The sequence below is a fragment of the Labeo rohita genome, chromosome 20, assembly GCF_022985175.1.
Source record: "Labeo rohita strain BAU-BD-2019 chromosome 20, IGBB_LRoh.1.0, whole genome shotgun sequence".
In the NCBI taxonomy this organism is placed as follows: domain Eukaryota; kingdom Metazoa; phylum Chordata; class Actinopteri; order Cypriniformes; family Cyprinidae; genus Labeo; species Labeo rohita.
Window position 1 is genome coordinate 24,280,966 of NC_066888.1, and position 20,134 is coordinate 24,301,099.

General features: G+C 34.5%; 1 protein-coding gene across 3 annotated transcripts in view; it reads right to left on the reverse strand.

The window, feature by feature from the left end:
* hivep2a (HIVEP zinc finger 2a) overlaps positions 1-20,134 on the reverse strand; it is a 90,173-nt gene that overhangs the window by 39,576 nt on the left and 30,463 nt on the right. The window contains exon 1 of one of the 3 annotated variants that reach the window (XM_051137834.1): positions 10,968-11,147. The exons of the other annotated variants lie outside the window; for them this stretch is intronic. The gene's annotated coding sequence lies outside the window, so the exon portion shown is untranslated. Of the gene's footprint in view, positions 1-10,967; positions 11,148-20,134 lie in introns of those variants that run through there. 3 annotated transcript variants of the gene reach the window in all.

A 20,134-nucleotide genomic window follows, 5' to 3' on the forward strand; every position in this document is an offset into this window, starting at 1 on the left:
CACTGAGGCTGTATTTATTTGATTAAAATTACAGTAAAAACAGCAAAATTGTAAAATATTATTACAATTTAAAATAACAGTTTTTTATTTTAAAATGCAATTTATTCTGTCATGGCAAAGCTGAATTTTAGCATCACACAAACCTTCAAAAATCATTTCAATATGCTGATTTGGCACTCACAAAACATTTCTTAATATTATTTCTTATAATTAAATTTTGAAAATATTTTTCTGGAAACTATGCTAAATTTTTTTCACAACTGATTGATTGATTAAAACGCTCTAGAACATAACAAATGTCTTAATTGCCATTTTTGATTAATTTAATGTGTTCTTGCTAAACTAAAATAATCGTTTCTTCAAAAAAGAAAAGTACAGTCCCCAAACATTGGAATGGTAACTTATGGCAGCTATTGGCAGCTGAGGTTTCATTCTTTAAGGCCACTTCCTGACTAATGCAACCAACGATTGTCTCCACCAAACTGCTGCATTAATACAATCCAAAAGTAAATCCAAAAACTGATACCCCTTTTCTCTAAGGATGGCCAATTTTACTTCCAACCTGGGCAGCTTTCGCCATCTCCATGGGTGATAAATGCAGACAGAAACCAAATAAAGATCTAGTTTCTCCCACTGTTAAATGGCTTCCTGCTCAGCCTTTGTTTGGTGTGACTGTACGCAGATGGACAAGTGACAGCCTCCTCTCCTTGGTATCACAGAGAGATCTCCCTTAACTGGCAATGAAACGAACAACATGAACCACTCTCAGCACAGTGGGCATATGGGGATTGGCCTTCTCCATTACAGACTTTGTTATAGACCTGGGATAACAATTTAAGTGAGTTCTAATGTTGTAATTTCAGGCAATTTAGCAAAATGTAGTAGCTTGGGTCAAAAGCTGATGGATAGATATGGATTCAATTAATAAGTGAATTTTCATTGTTCAGCTACATCACAAACAACATGATACTGTTCTGGCTTCAGATTAAGCATGCCATTATCCATTACCTACACATTATAATTAAAGAAAAGTTGTACAAAAAAATGTATTATACATGACCCTGGACCACAAAACCAGTCATAAGGGTCAATATTTTAAAATTGATTTATATACATCATCTGGAAGCTGAAAAAATGAGCTTTCCATTGATGTATGGTTTGTTGGAATAGGACAATATTTGGCCAAGATACAAATTCTGGAATCTGAGGGTGCAAAAAATTCAAAATATTGAGAAAATACCTTTAAAGTTGTCCAAATTAGGTTCTTAGCAATGCATAATTCCAATCAAAAATTAAGTTTTGATATATTCATGCTAAAAAATTTACAAAATTTCTTCATGGAACATGATCTTTACTTAAATTAAATATACATGTGCTTTATTTTATTTTATTTTATTTTATTTTATTTTATTTTATTTTATTTTATTTTATTTATTTTTTATTTTATTGTATTTTTTATTTTCCAGCATTCAAATGTTTAGGGTAAGTACATATTTTATTATTACTTTATAAATAAAATGTATAAAATTAATTAATAATTTAGGAAAGGAGTGATTAAATTGGTCTGAAAGAGAGTAATTGCTGCTGGGTAATAAATTCATTATTGTCATCACAGGAATATATTACATGTTAAAAAATGTACAAAATATCTTCATGGAACATGATCTTTACTTAATATACTAATAATTTTTGGCAAAAAAGGAAAATCAATCATTTTGACCCATACAATGTATTTTTGGATATTGCTACAAATATACCTGTGCTGCTTATTTTATTTTATTTTATTTTATTTTATTTTATTTTATTTTATTTTATTTTATTTTATTTTATTTTATTTTATTTTATTATTTTATTTTATTTTATTTTATTTTATTTTATTTTATTTTATTTTAACCAGCATTCAAATGCTTAGGGTACATACATATTTTATTATTACTTTATAAATTAAATGTATAAAATGTATAAAATAAAATAAAATAAAACAAAATAAAATAATAATTTAGCAAACGACTAATTATTGTCATCACAGGAATATATTACATTTCTATTTATAAACATAGAAAACAGTTGTTATACATTCTAATAATATCTCACAATATTACTGTATTTACTGTATTTTTAACCTGCAACCTTTTGAATGGTAGTGTACCAGAGAAGCATGTTTACATAATTGAGAAGCATTTACAGTAAATATAATAATAATATTCATAGAAAATCATGCCATTTTAGTGGTATCAATTCTGTTATCAAAACAATCCTAGCTGATGCTGAAAACTGATTCATAAAAATCAATATGTCCATATTCAGACGTTAAACATTGATGCTTACCGAGGGCAGAGGTCAAAAGGCAGTAATGTTAAACCATAAACAGTCATGCTGTAATGTTCACAGATAAGCGTCGTGCCCACAGCAGTATGTGGTCAGATCTGTGTCGCACTGTAATGAGGGCTGCGATTCTAGCGGCAGTTTTTATATTTCCTTCCCTCTGTCCTCCCACTTACTTACACACTCCTGTCTCTCCATCTCCACACACATAACATGTACCCCACGGCAGCATTAACAAACTCCTGTGGTTTTTAAATAGAGCAGCACAATCTCAGTCACAGCAACCCACGGCTGCTGCCTCTCCATCTGCCTGCAGATTTTTCTTTTTTTTCCCATTTCCTTCCATTTCTTTTCTGTCTATTCTTCCCTGTGACTCAACTCATGGCTCCTTCCATTCACAGGCTAAAAATACAAGTGAGGCCCTCACCTTGCCTCGGTGTCAGCGCATCAGTAGGCTGAATAAACGTCAGCTGCTCTCTTCTCTTCAGTGCTTGAAGATTCAGGTGGGTTTCATTACAGTAACCTCTCCCTTTCTCTATTAATCTGGTTCTTTCCTGTTCTGAAACCTCGGCATGATTCCCTTATGAAATGCCACACACTGTCTCCCTAGGGCACAGGGATCTTGTATTTCTGTGTCTGACAGATAAAGAAAGATGATGCATTACTAACAGCCTTCTCTAACATTATTTTTTTATGTTTCAAATCTGTGTTGCAGTACTATGATGAAGTGTTTAGCATGCACACACTTGCTCCAGACATATTAAGTTGTGGGAATTAAAGGGTTGAATGTGGTCTATGCCCACTTTTCTGTTGCCTGCCTCTACACCAGAATTATTGATTCCCATGCTGGTTCATGCTGGTTTTATGCTGGTCTAGCTGGTTAATCTAGTCAAGAAGCCTCACTGAAATTATTGTGACTGTTAACTAAAAGTAAAACAAATAAATTAAATAATATACTAATAAAAAAAAAAAGTATATATATATTAACACATATATATATGGAGGCAAAACTTCTTTTTTATTTAGTTTAATTTTTTATTTATTTTTATTTTTATTTATTTATTTATTTATTTATTTATTATATTATATTATATTATATTATCTAAATACTATTTAAAATAATATAATTTAGTTTAAGCACTACAGTTATTAAAAATTAAATTAATATAAATTAAATAGACATTTAAAAAAATGACTAAATCTTTAACTAAAAGTAAAAGAAAATGGAAAATAAAAAAAATGAACCTATATGAACCTACAAATAAAATAAATAAATAAAAAACTAATACAAATATTAATGCTTACTAAGATACTACTATAGTAATTTATAGTAATTTCATACTATACTATAGTAATTAATAGTATCATTTCATATATATATATATATATATATATATATATATATATGAAAATATAAATAAAATAAAATAAAAATAAAATATAAAAAACTGCAGTTAAGGAGTCAAAAGGCTATTTTTTATTTAGTTTAAAAATTCTACTACAATTATGTAGTAAATGTCTATTTTTTATTATTAAAAAATAATTAAATTTTATAATTAAAAATTATTATAATTAAAATTATACTTAAAAATCTAAAAATTAGATTAAAAAATAATAATAATTTTAACAGACAAAACAAAATGACTAAATCTTTAATTAAAATTAAAATAAAATGGAAAATAAAAAATGTAAGTAATACAAAATATGAATACATACTAAAAAAACTATAGTAAAGATACTAAACACTAGTTTTAAAAAAGCAACACATGCTTATGACCAGCCTCATTCTCTACAAAATCCCTCCAAAAAAGGTTTTGCTGAAAAACAGGATTTGTTGAAACGATTGCTTATAAAATCTTGCGTCCAGCATGGAGTGACTCATATGCTGGATGATATGTTTTATAGGGTACAGTCCACCAGCCTGGTGTGTAAAGCCAGATTTTTTTTTTTCAACATTAATAATGGAGGCCACAGACTCTCAGAGAGCAGAGAGAGTCTGGGTGAGAAAAAGAGAAGGAAAAAAGAAACATCTGATCTGTGTGACAGAGCTATTTGGAAAAAGAAGAGATAAAAAAAAAGACCCTAATTTTAAAAAAGCACCTGACGTTCAACTTCAAACTTTTACCTTTTACCATACCGTAAAGGTGAGTTCAGACAAGGTTGTCGGATAAATTTATGCCAGTGCAATAAAAGTCTGTAAATATATGCTATTAAACGTCAAATGTGTACCTGGGATAGATCTGAACCGTAAATTGCTTTTATGTGAATCTCGATCGTAGCGAACTGATTTTCCGGCACGAAAGCTGCCAGGAATGTGGTTGATTCAGGCCAGTGGAGACAGGTGGTCTCACCTGCGATTCCATGGAATAAACCCACCGTTTTCCTGGCCGTTCTCAGCTCTCCGTTTCTCGAATCGGAGCACTGTGAGAGCCTCACCTGAGCGAAGGTAAAGTGTCTTTGTGCGTCTTTCATCTGAAAGGCTCTCGCTGTTGTCTTTTCATCCTTTCAGGCTGAGAATGTCATGAGTCTCGCTCTCTTTTTCTCTCCATATGATGTCTTAGCTGACCCCAGGCCTGGGCTAATGTCAGTGGGCCATCTGTGATAGGAACCCTGGGGCCCAAGTGGCAGAGGGCCACATGCCTGCCTGCCCACTTCCTGAGTTCAGCCCACACACTGGGCCTGGCCAATGCTATGCCTGCACACAAACAGATACAGACACAAAAATGCTGCCGGCGCTACACTGAAATCTGCATTAACATGCTATAAGTCACGGGGTCAGCATGACTGAACTTCCTACCCACTCTCTGCTGATTTACTTGCGTTCACGGATGCATTGCATTTCAAAGTCGTAAACGGCATAAATAACCACTACAAGTCAGAAGATCACAACAAATCATGACTTTGAATCTCAACATTGGATCCCTTCTCTCGCTGAAGTGTGAGTCACAGAGTGCTTGCCCAGTTGGCTCAGGTTGGGTATCCAGGTCTCACTGTTTGCTAGAGATCTGGCATTGGCCAGGACCGAACAGAAGGTATGGAGAGCTTAGCCCAGTCGGAGCTCAGGCCACAGACGCAGAGAAGGGGACGCAGTCAGGGTCTGTCCAACCTCCATCAACACACCTCCACACTCTTCTGGCACTCGGATCAGTGACATTTGCGTCACAAGGCACAGCTAGAGTAGGCTTGAATGAAAGCCTAAGCATTCATTATGAAAACCTGGCCATGCTGTTTTCGATCAGACCCTGCTGCATTCGCCCTGTAATTGCTCATCTACGGTTTACAATGACAGCAGCTGTACTTCTCAGCACATGTTTGTTCTGATTTTAATTACTTACTACTAAGTTTTTGTCAAAATAAAAAGATTACAAAAATGTATAAAATAAAATTAAATAAATAAATGTTTACATGAGCCATATGTCTTTCAGCTGTATAAAAATAATAATATAATATAATATAATATAATACAAAGCCTTTTCAAATTTAATATTTTATTCTGTATTATATTTTGTATTCTAACTGTAATATAATTTCATATGGTATATTACAGTGATACAAAAAAGTCTTTTCAAATATTTTATTATACATTACCAGTAAAAATATTTTTAAAGAAGTCTCTTCTGCTCACCAAGGCTGCATTTATTTTATCCAAAGTACAGCAAAAACAGTAGAATATTGAAATATTTTAACTATTTAAAATAACTACTTTCTATTAGCTAAATTTTCAGCATCATTACTCCAGTCTTGAGTGTCACATGATTCTTCATTCTACTATGCTGATTTTCTGTTCAAAAACATGTTTAATATTATTATTATTATTAATATCAATATTTAAAACAGTTGAGTATGTTTTTCTTTTAATACAAATATTTTATAACATTATACACCATACCATTCAAAAGCTTGGAGCATATTTTAATATTAATTTAATTAAATTTAATTTAAAATTTAATTTTAATTTAATTTAATTTTTGGAAAAGAAAATACTTTTATTTAGCAATGATGCTTTAAATTGATCAAAAGTAATGATGAAGACTTTTATTTTTATAGAACATTAACATTATAGAATTTATAATGTTACAAAAGATTTCTATTTCAGATAAATGCAGATAAATTAAATGTTTTTTGAGCAGCAAATCAGAATATTAGAATGGTTTGTGAAGGATCATGTGACTGCAGTAACGATGCTAAAAATTCAGCTTTGAAATCACAGGATTTTAAAATATATTCAAATAGAAAACAGTTATTTTAAATAGTAAAAATGTTTCAAATTTTTACTGTTTTTGCAGTACTTTGGATCAAATGCAGGCTTGGTGAGCAGAAGAGACTTACTGTTCAAAAACTTTTGACTGGTAGTGTATATTATATTTTGTACAGTAGCCGTATAATATAATATAATATAATATAATATAATATAATATAATATAATATAATATAATATAATATAATAATATTTAATCAGTTTTTAATCTGCAGTTTGGTATGTTCTCACTGTAATGTTCTAATAGAAACAAAATAGAAACAGGAAAATAAAGGAAAAAATATAAAGGCACTAAAACAGTAATAACCAAGAAAACGATTAACCAAATAGAAATGAATGAACAGTGAACAGGAAGCAGACATAAAATACCCAGACCATCTACACGTCAGCATAATTAATTCATAGAATAGCCACATTTACTCACACAAAGGTCAGAGAAGTTAATAGGGGCAAAATGCCAGTCGTGTCACCATGGACACGCTGCCTCTCTCCTGTGCATCTCTCTAATGCTGCTCAGGGAGCAGCCTTGACTTTTAACCCGCACTGATGGTCACTACAGAATCATTCAAGAGCGCAGATGCCGAACCCGTTGTCGGGAGACAACAAAACGCGAAGATATTTCACCGGTATCTGTCAACACATGACAAAAAGAGATCTTGGGGATATAGAAAATCTTGCGCGAGGAGCGAGCAAGGATGTGGTGATTGTCTCTTTCACTCCTCTTCAACAGAAGGAGTAGCGCTGTGGCGCAAGGTCACAGAGGATCGCTCAGGTGTACAGGTGGCCTCCTCCTGCCATCTGTACTCTGTGGTTCGCTATTCATTTCAGACTTGCTTTTGTCTCCAAATGGAGCTGCCTTCATCTTAGCTATTGAATGGTGGAATGTATCATCAAAACACTATTTTCTGTACTTCTAAGAAATCAGGTCCTTAACTGTAAATGGCTGATTCTAATCAGCATGCGAAGATGCATAACATCCACTTCGGTCTGGAAAGGGAATGAAAATGTGTCATGATTAGAAGGAAAATGCATACTAATATGTGAAAATGAGTGGCGAGCCTTTCGGCGGAGAAACTGTTTCATTCAAGTAAAGCGTGAAAAGAGGAAGTGTACAAAGACAGCAAATGCAGAAACACTGTGTAGGACACACAAAAGAAGACAAGGTTAGATGCTGAATGAAGTGCCGTTCCGTTGTGCTCTTTGAAGGCTGAAAGCATCTTGATAGTTGGTCAAATATTTGTCTTGCATTTTCACCGTTTTTAAGGAATAGTTCACTTTCACCCATCATTTTTTTTTCTTTTGTGAAATACAAAAAAAGAAGAGCTTTGATTAATGTACTAGTTGCTCTTATTGCAATTACAGTTAATTGGGATTAAAGCTTTTGAGATTCAGAAAAACATACAAAAACATACAGTAAATGCACCAAATTAGCATTATAAAAGCGGTCTATATGACTTCTGCACTGTATTCCAGGTCTTAAATAAAGTCATCTCAAAAACAAAATTTATGTTGTTATCTGCCCTACCTCACCCATTCTTGAGCCAAGTAGTGATGTACAATTTGTAAATGGTCAGCGTTGTTACCTTTAACTAAAGCTATTAGGGATGCACCGAAATTAAAGTTAAATTGATTCTGTTGCACAGAACTGAATAAAAATAATATATTGATATTTAATATTAATATATTTTTTGTCCAATTTTATTGTGTTACTTTCAATAAAAGTGTGGTTATTTTATTGGTTTGTATTTTTTTACTTTTAAATTAAAATTAATTTAAGTTCAATGAGAAAGTCTTACAAAATTACTTTATATTATTTAATAATTATTAAAAAGCATTTTCAGTTTCGTTTTCGGCCAGGTGCATCTAAGATTTTCAGTTTCGTTTCAGCCCAGAATTTTCATTTCAGTGCATCCCTAAGAACTATTAATAGAAATAACACTGAAATATAAATATTAAATTAAAAAAGTGAAAATAATGGTTCAGTATAACCTGGGCAACTAACTGAAATTAATCAATTTAAACTGAAGTTTTAAAATAAAATTACGAATGAAGCTAAAGTACTGAAATTACTAAAATGGAAATAAAAATAAATTAAACCTAGATATAAAAATATATTTAAAAAATACATAAATATATCAAACGCATAAAATTTTTAATATAAAACACAAAATTACAAAAAAAGTAAACTAAAAATCAAGTAAATAGAACTAAATAAAAATAATATATTGACATTTAATATTAATATATTTTCTGTTTTTATTGTGTTACTTTCAATAAAAGTGCGGTCATTTTATTGGTTTGTATTTTTTAAATGTAGCATTATTAAAATTAGTAAAATAAGTTACATTAGAAATATATATATATATTTTAATAATTATTAAAAATGATCTTCAGTTTCTATTTTCGGCCAAGTGCATCCAGAATTTTCGGTTTCAGCCTACATTTTTCATTTCGGTGTATCCCTAAAAGTTAATGGAAATAATGCTGAAATTATTATTAATGGAAATAATGCTGAAATATAAATATTAAATGAAAAACTGAAAATAACGAGCTCAGTGTTACCTTTATAGACTGGACTGATCCATTCAACCCACTAACTCAGTATCCCATTCAAAGTAGTTAACAAGTAAGTAAACTGAGGATTATTGGGTAATAGCCAAAATTATGGTCAGTTTCTTAAACAAATTTAACATATGTCTTCAGACTACTTTGCTGCTGAGTCACGTGGACCACTTTTATGATTCTTTTATGATTCTTTTTGAAGCTTGAAATCTTTAGTCACATTTAATTAAGTTATATAGACAAAAGCATATTACTAAAAAAAAAGTCCTACTACTAGGTTTGGAATGACATGAGGGTGAGTAAATTGACCTTTAAGGTGAAATAAATCTTCTGAATTCCTTTAAAATTAAACATTAAATTGAGAAAAACAAAAAAAGGAGATCCCAAGGACTTCTAGGAGCGTAGGTCTATATGTGACACATACACACAAATCCAGAAAAACAGGACTCTGGGCTAATCAAATAATGGCAAGCAGAAAACGAGCAGTAAAAAATGCAGTGCCCAAACCTGGACACAATTACTTCCTGTCCCACCGCCAAGACAGAGCAATTGATGAAACGGGGTCTGTATCTGGTTGTTGTGCACGAGGTTCTGTTGTAATCCCGTGAGTGCAGCGGCAGCGGCAGGCTAACTCTCGTGCTCCCGCTCCAATCGGTAATTGCTTTCTGTCACACCGACAGGTCAAAAGGATCCACCCGCTGACACACTTTAGATATTCGCATCCCGAGGGAAAAAAAAACAGAAATCCAAACAAACAACAAAATGTTTACGCAAACCAATCACTGGAAATACACTGGAAACTCTTCATACTCCTTAGCATGCGTCAAACGGGGCATTTCCCGAACTCTGTCACAGAGACACCGCTCAGAACTACAGCACAGCAGACGAATCCACAAAGTATTTGTGAATGGAAAATGCTTTAGCACACTTGGCAGGGAGGATCATTCCACAGCTATCAGACAGACGAATTACAATTCGTTCACTCTACACAGCCAGACGTACAACATCAGGAGAAGGATGGATGAAAACGAGGACCTGACCTGCATCTCAAGGTCGGCGTAAACGTAAACGTTCAGCATTTATGAATGGAACTGAGATGGTACGTTCATAAACGTGTGAGTTTACGCAAAATAAATCGATGCATCATTAAATGGATAAGGACTGGGATACATGCGCCCATGACATTCGCCTGGTGTTTCCCTGCGTTATCACCAGAGCCTTCCCTCATGTAATGAATTATGCCATGCTGATAAGGCAGACAGCTGTATCGAGGGGGGTTGTGTAGCATATCTAGAGACAGATGAGACGCATTGTGCAAACAAGAATTTTTTAATAATTCCCAGTGCAATTGATGGATGACGTGAGGTATGTGAACCCGGGGGGAATTTGAGGGGGGGTATGTTAGGGTTGTCCCGCGACCAAGAAGGGAACTGACATTCCTCTGCGCACATACGCTGAGGATGCATCAGTCTCAGTGGAAGTCTAACAGCAACGTACCATAACAACAAGTGCACCGTCAGGGGAGAATGTTAAAAAGAAAGGGTCATGCACAGGAAAAAGATTCCTAGGCTATATCACTGTGGTAATGTTATGGCAGCATGCGAGCTACACAGGGAAATCAAGCAAGCGGAGACTCTGTCACTGACAGCTTGCTGCAGCCCATGGAAAACAGCTAACACACGCTTCTCCGCTCCCGCGCCTGTCCTCGCGGTCACATCAGCCCCCCGTCAGTTTACAAACACAGACAGGGATATCACCTCTCTGATCGACGCATTGGTAGAGACAACTCGAGAAAGGGAAAAAAATGAATTTGTCAACCAACCTGCCTTCTCAAGGTCCTCGGTCATCCACAACATTCCGCCGATCTCAAATTCCCCTTGTCCATTCTAGGAGGTCAGGAATAAAACACCAGCCAGCCCGAGCCGAAACTCCCATCAATCAGAAGGCTCTCGCTGATAGAGCGTATACTAGGAGACCTACTGATGTAAGCTAGTCACCAGAGAAAATACCCAGTCGTGACGCATATCCAGGAACAAAAATAGCAATGGGGCCCCTAGAGGGATTATACAACAGACTACGCTGAGAGGTACTTTCGCAGTGCCTGCTCTTCCGAGCTGTTTTGGTGCCTTTTTAAATCTCTAGATCTCTGAACACAAATACCGCAGATGGGTCAAAGCACTTCACAAAAATCACAGACTGCCTTTTGAATGCTTTTGTGCGCAACGGTGCTCGGACAGTGCTTTAATTGGAGTGTGGTCTCTGTGCCTTTGACCCTGGGATTGTCCACAGAGTGTGGTGTATAACAACACGGTATCACCACTCACCCCTCCTTCTGCCACCTCCCGCAGGGCTAAAAATAGCTCACCGGGCTAATTCTTACAAAATCCCTTTATAGATGCGCTTTCACCGATCACTCTCGGCCAGGCCCAGACACCGATACGATTAGCGTTTTGATCATGGCGTAAAATTGTGTGTAACAGAACAAACGGTGATTTTGGACAGGTGTGCGACAGTCCCAAAGAGAGCACGTCTTACGGGGGACTTCCGGCCACCGTAAAGAAGATTAATTCTAACTTACGCTAATATATTTTCTGCCGCCACTCTGTGTCATGAGTGACAGCAATGCAGCCCTTCTGAGGGTCACCTGAATGAGCTGTCGGATCAAGAGTTATATCCGCATCGGCCCACAGCTGCGGCGCCGTTCCAGGGAGCATTTACTCAACCTGCGGAATGACATCAAGCTGTCAGGAGTCACCGTGATAACGACCATCCCGGTTATCCCAAAGATGAATCAGTTAATCACATCTGCGAGCTAAACATACACAGCTATTCGGCAGACTTTTGCCCTCACCACAGAATCCAATTTACACAGCTAAATATATTTGACCAGGTCTGACCTCTAGAGAGCGACTCAGTGACTAACCGAGAATCTGGTCAACAGGGAGCCAGGTTCCCCTGTGACTTTGCCCACTCGAAGACGCAGAGAATACAAAACACTATAAGGCCTAAACCGGTTCCCTGGGGGTTCTCACTCACTGTCTGAACAAGTCTCTGTGTAAACAACTCTGCTGGTTTAGCTACCGATAGATCTCCAATAGGGCACCACATTAAAATGTGTTGGATTGTTTTTGATAGGGTATGATTTGCTCTGCTAATTAAACTTTAGATCATTCTCTAATTGGAGTAGCAACTGAGATGCATAAATTTGGCAAAGTCCTTGTTTTTTAAAAATACGCCTTATAGATGTTTAGTTAATCATGCAATATCCAGAGAAATGGAAGGTTTATCCGAGTTGTTCATTTATGTCACATTTTCAGAAATGTATGGTGATGACGGTTTCAGTGTCATAGGATATTTTAGAAATCAAAATGTACACTACCGTTCAAAAAATTAGGGTTGGAAAATACTTTTTGAATACACCCTTGAATAAAAGTATTTTAAAAAATAGAGCTGCAAAATGATTATTCACAATTAATCGATTCAAAAATAAAGGCTTATGTTTGCATACCATTTGTGTGTGTGCTGTGTATATTTATTATATATACATAAATACACACATACACATATATGTATATATTAAGGAAAAATATGTTAGATTTATATGTAAATATTTATATTTAATATTTAAAGTCTATACATACAAATACATAATACATACAAATATTTTTTTAAATACATATGTGTGTATTTATATATACACATAATTAATATACACAGTACAGACATACATAGTATGCAAACATAAACTTTTATTTTAAATCAATTAATCATGACTAATCGCTAAAACAAAAAAAATCTTACTGACTTGAACTTTTGAACAAGTGTATGTTTTTTAATTTGTTATTTGTGACCCTGTACCACAAAACCAGTCGTAAGTAGCACGGGTAGCAATACGGGTCAAAATTATTGATTTTTCTTTTATGCCAAAAATCATTGGGATATTAAGTAAAGATCATGATCCATGAAGATATCTGTACACTTCCTACTGTAAATATATCAAAACTTATTTTTGATTAGTAATATGCATTGCTAAAAACTTTAATGTGATTTTCTCAATATACTGATTTTTTTGCACCCTCAGATTCTAGATTTTCAAATAATGGAAAAGCTTATTTATTAAGCTTTTAGATGATGTATAAATCTCAGTTTCCAAAAATTGACCCTTATGACTGGTTTTGTGGTCCAGGGTCAAATTTTACTTTTAAATACTAAAAAGATACTTTTTTACCACCGCAAATGAAGAATGACTTATATTGCACAAGTGTGCTGTAAAGATAGAAAGGGATTTCCAGATACTGATATGTTTTCTGTCAGATCAGGTGGTATTTACTATTGCCGAACATCATAAAGGAGGCCATCTGCTAACTATGGAAAAATAAAAAGCAGGTTTCATCTATCTTCCACTGTTTTGTTGCACAAATTAATTATTCATCCACTACTTGTGGCCATATGCATGCAAGCAAACAAATATATACATAATATATATATTCCTACTAAATGCACTAACACATAATAGTGCATTTCCTGCTAAACTAGGCAGGTGAAGCTTCATTAATATTTAACTGCCCTTGATCTAAAAACAGCGTCAGTCCACATTCTGCCTACACATAGGTGTCCCTCGACCCGAGTCACTGCTGATGAGACAATGTGCTGAGTGTGAGAGTAAATAAAAAGGCTGCAATGCCATCCATGCAGACAGGTACAGGCCTGTCATGTTACCGGTAATGGGCAGAGAAGAGATAGAGGTCTAGGACAAGATCTAGGGCAGGATGGACGTCTGGCTGTTTCTTTGCATCATCCTCAATAAGTAAGCAGCCCTGACAGGTCTGTGGCTAAGGGACAATAGGACAGGAACAAGATCTCAGCTGGCATTAGTGCTGAATGAACAACTTTAATGGCTGAGGTGAGGCTCTGGACCTTTGCCAAGCTGTGAGCACTCCTCTAATCAGCAGGCTGCGACGAGGGGAGGGACTCGAGGGAAATGAAGGATCCTCCCGTCACCACAGTATACTCTGCTTACCTCACTGAACCCCCAGCTGGGATTTGCCTTTATTTATTTTTCCTCTTCTCATGGAAGTTTTCCCTCTTTGATGCTAATGACAAATCTATTGCACAAACTACCTGGAGAAGTGACCTCACTGTCCGACTGCCACTACTGTGTGAGATTACTGTTACGGTCCCGAACCTTTGAACTTTTTGACATTGACATATTGCAACTGATTAGTCATGGTATTATTCCTTAGAAGTATCATTACTACATCAGCAACCACTGAGAAGCCAGTGAAGTTAGATGTGTTATGAAACAAGATTTGGTAGTAAGATAACTCAGCTTCTGTTTCTTGTATATTTGTCATATATTAATTCTAAGATCAGATGGAGCTGTTCCAAACTGTGTCATAAAAAGATCACTTTATCAATCAATAGGTTTCCCAAGGGCATTTCATTCAGTGTTTCTTAATTAGTTGTTTCTTTTGAAGAAAACAAAACTTACTGCAGTACAATAATAATTATATATTATACACTGCCGCTCAAAAGTTTGGGATTAGAAAGACTTGTAATGTTTTTAAAGAAGTCTCTTATGCTCATCAAAACACTAATATTGCAAAATGTTATTACAATATAAAATAATGTTGTTGTTTTTTTATTTTAATATACTTTAAAACAGAATTTATTCCTGTGATGCAAAGCTGAATTTTTATCAGCTGTTACTCCAGTCTTAAGTGTCACATGATCCTTTAGAAATCATTCTAATATTTTAATTTTTTTATATTTTTTTATTCTTCGATCATTAAAATGCTAAAACAAACAGCATTTATTTCAATTAGAAAGGTTTTCTAACAAAATTAGTAAAGTTTTCTTCTTCTTTTTTTGAAAGAAATTAATACTTTTATTCACCAAAGATGTGTTAAATTAATAAAATGTGATATCATAGATTTATATTAGAAAAGATTTATATTTTGAATAAATGCTGTTGATAATGCTAATAATAATTTAGCATATTAGAATGATTTCTGAAGGACACTCAAGTATTAAGTATTGCTGGAAGTATTGCAGACTTCTGATATCTGTATCAAAGTGGTTTTGTATTAATGCTAAACAGTTACATGTTTCTCTGTAACAACTGCCAGCATTGTCTTAAATCTATTTGTGGAGCTGTAATGAAAAAGCATCTGTTTAGAGCGGAAATGAGGGATGTTTTGTTTCCATGCATTGGTGACAACAGAAGTTTGTGCCTTCAGGAACCATCAATCCTCCAGAGTGGGGATTGTCAAGAGAGCGTGCAATTGTATATATCTAAAAAAAGCAGCGTAATCAGCAGGGTACATCCTGAAATCACTTCTCCCGAGCCTGTTCTACTTTACCAGTCATTCATTCACATTTGCTGGAAGTACTAGGCTTGTGAAAGGATGTTAAAAAGAGGGAAAATCATGCAATAGTGGATAACTAGAGCAGAGAAAATTGGGAGGCAACCTGTGCCGGGTCTCATTTGTAACGCTGCACAGTACTTTCCATCAGATCCCTCAAGCGCATGAGAACAGGGCTCAGCCAACTGCTCGAAAACAAGAGCTTACGCACACATAAATGAATCACACAATTAGAGCATGTTAACATGTTAACATAACAGAGTGGTTTGCAGATTCAGTGAGCGATTAACCTGAAGGTAGTCTGGAACTGAGACAAGGTGCATCAAAAGCACCGCAGTATCCAATTAACACAAAACCTCACACCTATCAAATACCTACACAGTGTTCCTCCATACAGGAAGTGATCATGTATCTGTAAATACAGAGTGACTGTGAGGACAAATTATATTTTTTATGAGATTATCTGGAATATAAGAAATAAATGTGGTCTCATGGTTATATTTTTTGGTGGATGTAAAACTAATTTCTAATTTCGTAATGGGACAATTACATATATATACTGCGTCGTGGAAAACGAGAACGGAATCCAGTTATAAAAATGAAATTTACTCTATAATGCGGAATTTCAAGGAATTTGCCAAATTAGGTCAGTACACTTAAATCAAAACACGATGTGGACTAGTGTCTGTAAATATTATGCTGCAAAAAGACTATTTAAATATAAATCCTGAGACTCACTTCACAAGCATATTACCATTTCTTTTGAAAAAACTATTGTCATCATATACAAACAGAAACTTAAAGGTCTTCATAGCAACCCATCAAAATAATAGTTTGGTTTAACTTAAAGAAACAGTGCAACAGACAAATATTATATAATGCAATGATAGTACTACTGAAAATAATAAAATTATTAAATTATTATTAAAACACAAGGAATATATATATATGAAATTTGTTTTATTATTAATGGTTACATTTTAAAAAAAATATAATCAAAAAGCATGTCAAATTAATTTAAAACATGAAACTTCAAAAATTTTACAGAAATGTATTTAAAGTTTAATAAAAATATGTTTTTTATTATTTTAATAATCAAAACATTTTAATAATCAAAAACTTAATAATAAAAAATAATAAAAAAACTCCTCTAATTAACTGATTTTATAAAAAAAAAATTATTCTTTTATTTTTTTTTTTTTTCAGAAATACAATGTTGTGTATATATAGTATACACACACACACACACACATTCATTCATCACAATTGTGCACTCTAAAAAGCTTATGACTTGATTAAAAATGATGTTGTTGTGACTTGCATCTTTCAGGCTAAACGTCCTATAAATAAACCACCACATTCCAAGCATTCATTAAAATCAAGATTAAATTAGCTTTTCAACATTTTCAACATTCTGCAGGGTCACAGTCACAGATTTCTGACATCTCACTTCAGGCCTTGATGAACCGAGCACAAATTCATGTCAGTGTTCCATTTGACCCCTCAACCCCAGCGTGACTCGCGCCAGGAGTGATTTTCCTAGGAGGCCTGGCGGGAGTTCAGGGGGGTGCGTGTGTGTAGTCTGACAGGCCATGCGCAAACGCTGATGAAAACAGTCACTCAGCAGCCATTCCAAAACAAACAGGCTCTCAAGCGAGGGCTGCACAATTGCTTACTGGAGTGCAAGGCAGTGGCTCACACTCCATGCACCATCGGGGACCTGCTTTCTCCTGTTATGCAACCCAGGAGCGTGTTTTCCTATCTGCGCCGCTCCCCAGCAGCTGTCTCCAATTTTGCCCGAAGGAAAAATACGGGGGGAAAGAAACCTTGTGGAGCGAATACCCCTCTGAGCATAGTCCCCAGAGCAGCTCTCTCAGCAGTCTGTCATTCCGCAGGGTTCAAGTTGCCCCGCTGCACCTGTTGCGTTTAAAGGCGAGGCACGGAGGGGGTACGGCCGGCTCAAAAGAGCCTCCTTGCCCACAGTGTCGGTTTACAAAAATCGCCCAGACAAGCACGACCAATTTTAGCCCTGGCCCTGAGTCAGATCAGCTGGCTGATGTTGGGAATGAACACCGGGGGCTTCCCAAACAGAAGACCCCCTGTTGCATCCAATTCCCCTCCGCTTCCCCGAACCCAAACACATTGCGGCGCAGGTGACTCAGCCGCTGCCCAGTGCAAGAACAAGAGTTCTATTAAAGTGCACAGCAAACAGTTTCAGTCTTTGTATACGCCGACCGCCTCTCATTCAGCGCCCAGAACCGGATGCAGTCCACCGGGGCATGGAAAAAGACCTTAGATTGGGGGTAATTTAAGAAATTATATTTTTCCACTTCCGAACAATTACTGTGAATAGAACATTAGCAGCTGAAATTAACTCAACTGCCCTGACAACACATTTGAGCTACATAAGAATTACAAAGAAACGTCAAGCGCAAAAGCTAAAGACACTGAGTGAAACGACCACAGTTTTTTTAACCACGCTCATGTATTACACTCTCAATTTTATAGCCGTTTACAGTAATATATTTTGATCTACATGTTTTCATGACTGAATTTAAGCTATTTTTATTCTTCATTTACAGAATGTGCTATACAGGGCTTATTATTAGGGTAAAAATAATGATTTCTCAATTTTAACCAATTCTCATTTTTATGAAATGATATTGATTCTTCAATCCCAAGAATCTATTAGTCTAGCCTTTTTTCATTTAATGAATGTAACACTGTAGCATGCATACGATTCAATAAATCGTAATAAGCTTTGTGCTTTGTTACTTTTGATATGAAAAAGTCTCCGATTTCAAATTCTGTCTACTGTATTACTGTATTCAAGCAAGAAATGCAGTTTTGCACTTGAACTGATCATCTCTTCTGCTTTAATACTAGTTACAGTACAAAATAAACATGAATAAACATCTGAAGGTATGTAAAAAGAAAGAGTATAACTTCTGAAATCTGTATCCTGTCTCATGTAATCGCTCAATCAGTGTTTCAACCGCGGAAAGACTAGGGCCCTATGATTTCCGCAATTCGGAAAATGCAGATGGAATTGCGGAATCCAGTCATAATAATTGATTTTACTGTATAAGGCGGTATAAGTTTTAATGAATTAATCAAAGGTCATTACACTTATATTAAATCGTGATATGGACTATTGTGAGCATTTTACCCTTTCATTTGAGTATTCACGGTAACCCGCCAAAATAAAAGTTCAGTTTAACTGGAATAAACTGTGTCAGAAATATATTATTGTGCAGTAGAACTTACGTAATACTACTACTACTACTACTACTACTACTAATAATAATAAAAATAATAATAAGAAGAAATTATTAAAAATTATTTTTTAAGGAATAATTTCTATATTTTTCAAATTTTTGTCAAAAACAAAGTTTGTTTTCATTTGATAAGTGAAAAAATTAAAATACACAGAATTTCTGGAAAAAAAAACAAAACAAAACAAAACAAAAAAATTTTATAAGGCTATTGTAAAAATACATTTTAATAAAAAGTTGTTTTTATGCATTCAAACAATTACAAATGTTTAATCAGAATTTAGTAACAATAAAACAGAATGAGAGAAAAAAATACAACATATTTCATATGGCTCTAAAAATGTAATTTTTTGTTAAACTTTTAATATATTGATGCTAAATTGTATAAGTTCCATGAATTTAATTAATTAGACAAGCTTTATGATTAATAAAAAAATAATTTAACAATTAAAAAAGGAGTCCAGAAAAATTAAAACAGAAATTTGGAAAAAAATAAAATGGAATTTGGGAAAAAATAAAACAATTTCATAGGGCCCTAAAAGACGTCAATATAACAGCTTGTAAACAATAAGTCACATAATGTCACATTTACCTTTATTTGTTGACCATTAACTCGTTAGTCAGCTAGACTGAATTGAGTACAATTTAAGCATTCGTATACAAATCAGTTAATGTTACCCTTCAATATTATAGTAATGTAGTACCAACTGACTCTCCTGTATATTTTACAGCATTAGTTAAGAGATTTCTTTTACTTTAGAAAATTTGTACTACACCTGATATATATCGCAAGCTTGTGATTCAGAATGAAATCGAATCGTGAAATTTGTGTCAAAACCCAGCCCTACTAATTATGCGTGAGAGAAAAATTAAATCAAAATCAAAATTCTTAAACAGTCTTATTAATGACTTGTTAAAATTCAGTGCTTGCTGTGTACATCACAAACTTCTAAAAATACAATCCAAAAAATCCAGAGGGGTAAATCAGTTCTGTTTTTGTTTCCATCTACACACTTTTGTTGCAAAAACACAGAGCTCTCAATTCTTCTGTGCAGCTGGGTTGTGTAATATTTACAATTGGCATGAAATGCATAAATATGCAAATGTAAATCTATCTATGCTTTGTTATTCAAACCTAAAAAGTTAAAAATAGATATGTTTCTCTGAATTTCAGTTGATTTGCATTCAAATTGCAATCACGCATCACGCTTGCTACTGTAAGTCAAGTCAATTAGAATCCAAGAATTTCAACTGAATTTTAAAGGCATTTGCAACTCACTTCTGAATGGCTTACAACCCTGCTCTGTGGCAGGTCTAAACTTGGGCCTTGATCCTGGATGAACAGTAGG